Consider the following 5,619-nt stretch of genomic DNA (forward strand, 5'->3'; position numbering starts at 1 on the left):
GAAGCTTGTGCGTAAATACTTCAAGTATTCAAAGTTAACACGCACAGGCTTGTTTCACAGAAGAAGGTTCTGCGTATTCACTTTAAGTATTTAAAGTGTAAACGCGCATGACAAAACCTTGAAGAACCACATAAAGTGTTTACTCTAAGTGTTTAAAGTAATCACTTCAGTCTAGGAATGTTCCAGAAGACCTTCTACATGTTCACTTTAAGTGTTCAAAGTGAACACGTCAAAAAGGCGAGAAAATTATAAAAAATCAGAAACTCAGATCTTTTGAAATCTTTTCTCATTTTTTTTCATTTCTACACCGTAAGAGTGTTAAAGAGGAATATTGGAGGTGACTTCTAAGCTCTGGACCTTGAGGAATCAGGTTAGAAATTGAATTTATGAAGAAATTCTGCAGCTCTTCTTCTTCTACTCTTTCTTTTTCTTTTTCTTTTATGAACATGTTTTGATTTCTTTTTGTTAAGAATCGATGGATTCGATTTTGATATTGTAAATTAATTGTGGATCTGAATTTTAAGATCTTGATTGTATTGAACATTTAATTCTATCTTTAATGCAATTCTTGGATTAGCTATTCAATTGAATTGAACCTAGAGGATTTTCATCAATGGAAGTTGAGTTAATTTCTCATATCTAAATTAAATGTCAAAGTTATGGATATCTTAGGGATAAGAATTCGTGATCTCTTAATTTCTTATGCCTAATGGAATGTTTGATTGATTTACATTAGGGTAGTTAATTGAATATTAAGATCATTGAGTCAAGGAATTAAACTTTGATTAATCTAGTGAAATTGATCATCAATCAATTAAGGAACTTAGAGTTTAGATCTCATTCGGTTTTGCAATTGATAAAATGGTGAAATCATTCCTAACTTCATTCACATATTATCTCATTTCTAAACTCTATACTCTATTTTCCTGAACCTTTGCATTTTACTACACTTTTTACTTCAATTGTTAAATGATTCAAAATCTCTGCAAATTTGTTTAGCTCAACTAGTTATTGATTTGGGTAGTGGTAATTAATAGAACTAATCCCTGAGAACAATACTTGGGATTCAAACTAAATTTTAAATTTTATTACTTGTTACAACTACCTAGTACACTTGTTAGTTAGTGTTTTCTGAGCTATGTGACAATTTTTTGGCACCGTTGCTAGAGATTATTTACTTCCAATATTAGTAGTAGTAGAGCGATAGCTAGATTGAGCATTTCTTTTTGTTGTTTTGCTTTCTAATTTTTTTGCATTTCATTGTTTTCTGCATAAATTTCTGCACTATTTTCTGCATAATTGTAAATTTCATTCTGCAGAAATTTATGTATTTTCTGCATGTTCTGTTTTTTAGTTTTCTACATAATTTTCTGCATCATTTTCTGTTGATTTCTGCATGATTGTATTTTGTATTTTTTTTATATAAGTATTTAATTTCTCTGTAGAATTCATTGTTGTTTCTGCATTTAGTTGTACTTTTTTGCAATAATTTTTTTGCATAACTCATTTTTTCTTCTCCATAATTTCTAGCTTTATTTATATTTTGCTTACTTTCTTTTTGTATACAAGAAAAAACAAAAAATAAAGCCACTTTATTATTTGATCTAGATACAATCAAGACTCTTAAGCAATTGAAGAGTGAAGCAAAGGCAAGGAAATTGCAAAAGAAAGTCTAGAAGATAACATCCATTTCTAAAAACCAAGTGTGAACCAAACACTACCAAAAGAGAACAATATAGCTGAAAATAACAGGACAAAGACTTTAGGAGATTATGTCATTCCAACTATGCAGGATTACAATTTGAGTATTCTTAGACCAACAATTGAAGCCAATAATTTTAAGATCAAACCTGCATTGGTGAAATTGATACAACAAGATCAGTCATCTGGAAATGTTTTAGATGATCCCAATTTGTACCTCTATAATTTTCTACTACTATGTGACACCATTCATATCAATGGTGTAAGTGAAGATGTTATCTGCTTGAGATTATTTCCCTTCTCTCTAAGGGACAAGGCTAAATATTGGCTTCAAGCTCAACCACAAAGAAGCATCACTACATGGATAGATCTTGTGAACAAGTTCCTGACCAAATATTTTCCTCCTTCAAAGGCTGCTAAACTAAGAGGAGAGATCACCTCATTTGTGTAGCATGAAAGAGAGTCCTTGTATGAAGCATAAGAGAAGTATAAGGAACTTCTTAGAAGATGTCCTCACAACTGTGTTCCAGAGTGGATGCAACTGGAGACTTTTTACAATAGGATGAATGTTGTCACAAGAACCATGATAGATGCAGCAGAGGGAGGTTCATTGAATACTAAAAACTCTAGAGGAAGCTCAACAATTAATTGACATGATGGCCATCAACATGTATCAAAATTTCAATGAGAGACATGTTGCAAGTAAGGGAGCATTTGAAGCAAAGGCACTTGAGACTTTGATCACCCAAAATCAGATGCAAAATCAATTGCTTTTTGAATAACTTGTATCCTTGACTCAACAAATCAATACTTTTCAAGCTGGAGTTGCAAAAACAAACTATTTGATATGTGATTTTTGTGGAGGAAATACATTGAAATGGGGTTTGAGACTGAGATCTAACAGAGGATTCCATCACCTGAATATCGCTCTATTTAGGTGCAATATGTGGAGTGAAATGTGGAGCAGGAAAAGGAACAGGGATAGGGACTAGCCTAGATATAAGGGTTTGAGGGTCAGCTGACATAGGAGTGGGGGTAGCAGGTAAGGCAGGATAAGATAACTGGGTATCACCAAGGGTAGAGCTTTGTTTCAAAGTGGAAATCATGTTAGAAGGAGTAAAATTGAGGCATACACAAGAAGTTTTAGCATATAAACACTCAATTTCCATCATCCAAATAGATAGTCTTATTTCAAAAAAGGGAATGAAGCTTGGAGAGGGAAAACCGAGACATACAAAGGTACAAAATCAACATGTAAAGGAAGAAACTTGACATTCAAGCTTATGGTTTCATCATCTAAGGATAGAATTTCATTTAAGCGTAGAAATCAAGTATGAAAGAGGAAAATCCGTGACACAGAGAAATTTCAACATGTAAGCACTAAAAACTCAAACTTTCAAGGAGATAAGTTTGTTTCAAGGCAAAATCAGACTTAGGGGGGAAAATCAAAACGTGAGGGTTCAAAACATCACGTAAGAGAAGAAGTTTACATGTAAGGAGAAATCTCATAATATCATACATCATTGAGTCAAAAGCATAAATCTTTTCAAAGAACAAAATCAAACACGGTCAAAAGAAAGGCATTTAAACACAAACAATGAGAACTCCCACTTGCCTTTGAGTTGGTGACGTGAAAATGGAGAAGGAAGGGTTGGAACAAGTTAATCTTCAAGTTGGACTTTGCTGGACCGAGAAAGCTGCACAAGAAAGCTTGGATTCTTCCTCCAAATCAAGTCTTTTGCTGCACAGTTTCTTGAAGAGATGATGGCGAGATGTGTGGGTGGAGATTGTAAGGTAAAGATGAGAAAGTGGTGGGGTTTTGGGCTAACAACCTCTCAGTTTCCTTGAGAGAACGTGGAAAAAGATAAGGGAATAAGAGAGTGAGAAAATTGGCTTAGGTAATGGGTGAGGGCTCATGGTTTGGAGAGTGAAAATGAGAGAAAATGAGAGAAGAGAGGTTACGATTTTTGAGATGGCAAAATGAGAGAATGTTTAGTTCTTCCTATTTGCATGCTTAGAACGTTAAGTGCCAAATGCCAATGATGCATGCGATTTTCCTTTTGACTTGCTTGCGAACTTTTGAAATTGGCAAATTAGCTTGAATTTGAAAATGAAAATTTTAATCAATGCTTTCAAGACTATGGTGCCTACAATTTCTTTGTTTTGAAATTAATAATTGAAAAAGTTTACAAGCAAGATGCACACGGTTTTGATTAGCTAGAAATTAGAAATTTGGAAAGCTTACAAACAACATGCACATCATTTTAGGTGATACAAATCCCAAAACTTGCACCAAATCCAAAAGGGAGATTCTTGGGCAGCCATGCATGAAACATGATTGGGTGATGAGGAATTTGATATGACTAGGTTAACATTTAGATGAGACAATTGATATGGTGTAAACTTCCAAAAATATAATTGATTAGGCCAATCATTATATCAGTCATCATTAAGACAAGAAAAGAATCTTCTAATTAGGGATGGAAACATAATTAGGTCTGGCTTGTAACATAATTATTAAGCCTGAGCCTGACCTGTTACTTGTTAAAGGCTTTATTTTCAGTTTGACTTAACCTATTTAGGTGGCCTACCTTGGCCTGAAACTTGTTAACAAAGCTTGCTACAAAAAAATATCTTAATATTAATGAAAATATAAATATTTTATTATTAATTTGTTTACATATTTTTCTACTTTTCATCTGTGTTATTGATAATTATTAATAATTTTATAAATAATTTTTAAAATATTATTTGAGCATTAATTATAAATGTTTCAAATTAAATAAATTTTTATTTTTATTTTTCTTGATTTATTTTTAAAAATTATTAAAGTATTAAAGATTTTAGTTTTCTTAAGATCATATTTTGATTGTTTAAAGACATCTTATATTTAATAAATAAAGTCATAGTAAACCCATAAAATTGATCACAAAAAATAACATTTACACAATTTATTGAATCATCTGAAAAAAATATTATATTTTAAAAATAAGTAAATTTAAATTCAATATAATATATATAATGACAATAATAATAAATATTAAATAAAAATAAAAATAAAATAATTTAAAAATATTTAATTTTATTTATTTCATTAATTTATTATTTTAAATTAACAAATACATATAAAATTAACTACACTGTAACATTAATGTAATCTAAAAAATATTACTGATATAATAAATTAAAACATATACTTATATATAAAATATAAATTGATAAATTATTTAATAATTTAATTTTTTATTTATGTAAATATTTGTAAATTATTGAATTTCAAATGTATGTTAATAATATAATTAAGTATTGAAGAATTTATTTATTTTTTATGATAATTATATTTTGTTTGTATAAATACATCTTATATTTAATAAATAAAATAATAGTAAACACATAAAATTGATAACAAAAAATAACACTCGCAAAATTTGTTAAATCATCTAAAATAAAATTATTATATTTAAATATATAGTCATTGTAAAAATTATAAATAAAAAATATTTATATTATAAAATTCAAGAATGCAGAAAAATAATATATGAGTATAATAAGAATTAATAAAATTTATATTTAAATTAAAATAACTTATATTTCTAAACTCTTATTTTAATAAAAAAACTATGTGATAAAACTTAAGATAAAAATTTAAACTCAATGTACTATATATATATATATATATATATATTTATAGAAATTTTTAATTTATTTTTCTATCATTTTTTATAAAGTTTTATTTTTGAATAAAATATAATTCTTATTTATAGAATTTCTATTTATTATAAAGAAAAAGAATTAAACATAATATATTAATATAATAATTAAATATTAATAATAAAAAAATTAAGAATATAAAACTTATATTAATATATTATTATTATTTTATTTTTATATTTAATTTCATTCAGTTTTGATTACGGC

General features: G+C 28.4%; 1 non-coding gene across 1 annotated transcript; it reads right to left on the reverse strand.

Moving 5' to 3' along the window:
* Positions 1-2,119: 2,119 nt before the first annotated feature.
* On the reverse strand, positions 2,120-2,226 carry LOC113870501. The gene has a single exon (XR_003505525.1). It is a non-coding gene; the product is annotated as a small nucleolar RNA R71 (small nucleolar RNA).
* Between the last annotated feature and the right edge of the window lie 3,393 nt (positions 2,227-5,619).

This window comes from Abrus precatorius, unplaced genomic scaffold (genome assembly GCF_003935025.1).
Source record: "Abrus precatorius isolate BTA unplaced genomic scaffold, Abrus_2018 Scaffold6, whole genome shotgun sequence".
In the NCBI taxonomy this organism is placed as follows: domain Eukaryota; kingdom Viridiplantae; phylum Streptophyta; class Magnoliopsida; order Fabales; family Fabaceae; genus Abrus; species Abrus precatorius.